The following is a 1,893-nucleotide window of genomic DNA, read 5'->3' as shown; positions in this document are numbered from 1 at the left end:
ATATATATATATATATGTATATTGTGACGTTTATACCGTCCGTCACAAGGGTCGTTTGACTCGTAAATAGCGCGGCATTCTTGTCCTGCCGTCGCGGAGGGCGGGCGTGCCAGCGCTTATCGCGATTTTCGGACGACTTTTGCGATTGCATTTCGCCAAATATTATTTCTTTTGTTAAGCGTTTCATTAGTATTTTGTATAGTCGGCGGCTACAAGAAAGAAAACTGTGTTACACTGAAGCTGCGTCTCACCATCCCCAGCGGACGTCGAAGAAGAAGACCGGAGACACACCCGCGAGGAGGCGAGGCCACTGCCGGAAGGGAGAACGCGTAGGTGAAACCGCTTTACTTTAATTGACCATTCTGTTGCGAGCGCGATCCTCTTACCGGATTCTTTGTAGGAAATAGCCCCGTGAAGGAAAAGGACGCAGCATGAAGGGAACGCGCAATCTCTTGCCACCCACCGGGCAGGGGGACCCCGCTATCGGTGCCGCGAGGAGGGCCCTGCAGGATAACGACTCCCCGCCGCGGAAAAGGGAACCGTACGGCGAGGGATTTTTATTACTTTTGCATCCGGAAGGCCCTTGGGCTCGGATGAGGCAGGAGAAGGCTCTGTGAGCAGCCGCCAAAGATGCCCGCCATCAGTCATATCCCGCGCGCCGAATCCAGGGCTGCGTTCGAAAACATCAACTGAGTGCCTCGATCCTCCCGAGAATCGTTCGAACATACTTCGATACTCTCGATGGACTTTCGATCGTTGCATTCGAAAACACACCCGAACCACTTCAAGATTGACTATTTCTCCCTACCTCGCTAAGGTAGGGAAAAGAGAGTATCTCGGATAAACGTAAGTTTAGCGGGAAAATAGAAAAAGATGTCGTCCAATAAAGAAATTAATTTATCGAGGCATCAACTTATTAGAGATCGGGTTACAAATCAAATAACGATTACGCAAAATGGATGCTTGCTTTTGTGGGATAAAGTGGGTATATATTTATTTTTACAAACCTTTCAAAGGATGCATCCTAACCTATATCTATACTTAATATTAAGATGCCTGTACACTTCTGCAAGTTTATAACAGCTCTTTTGAATACGGAGATTCGTGTTATTACCCGAATCAACTGCTTAATCCGTTTCTGTCAGGAGAACGGATAGGAAATGTATTTAATTTTAATAGAACAAACCGTCACGTCGCTTAAGTACGATCACTGACTTTATTCTGATTATTACAATTATGAGAACGATATTCTCCTTGGAGAACTGTGCGAAATTAACACAAATGAACTCGGAGTATTCGCTGTGGACAATCGAACCGCACGTCTTAACTTGTCGGCGTCTCATATCGAAGTCCCCGGTACTTGGCGTACGTGCTCCGCAGCTCACGCCTTCGTTTCCGGAGCATGAGCGCCACATTGAGATAATCATAATCGATCCTTATCGCGACTAGTTATCTATCGATTGCGATCTAGGCAGAGGGCAGAAGCGACCAGGCATAAGATGTTGAAATATTTTAATCAATTTCTTACACTTCAGTTATGTCATTAAATTTATTTTCATAATTCTCAATAGTAGATATATTGCCATTGTTAGCTTTTTTTTCTTCTTTGCCAATTATTTTCAGGGAATGGATGTAAGTATAACGTTGTTACTTTTATTGTTACTTTTTATAATAACTATTATAATATTTATATTTAATAATGTTGCAATTTTTTATTATATGACTGTAATAATAATTAACCAAATGCTAAGGTTGAAAAAGTCATTTTTGTGACAAATAATTCTTCTTCTCTCTCATTACCATTACACACTATATATTTACAGAAAAAAATGATTCGTTATTTAATATAATAACATATTATATTATATTATATTATATTATATTATTATATTA

This window comes from Trachymyrmex cornetzi, unplaced genomic scaffold (genome assembly GCF_001594075.2).
Source record: "Trachymyrmex cornetzi isolate Tcor2-1 unplaced genomic scaffold, Tcor1.1 scaffold100, whole genome shotgun sequence".
Classification (NCBI taxonomy): domain Eukaryota; kingdom Metazoa; phylum Arthropoda; class Insecta; order Hymenoptera; family Formicidae; genus Trachymyrmex; species Trachymyrmex cornetzi.
The sequence above is the reverse complement of the archived record's forward strand: the minus strand, read 5'-3'. Positions refer to the sequence as shown.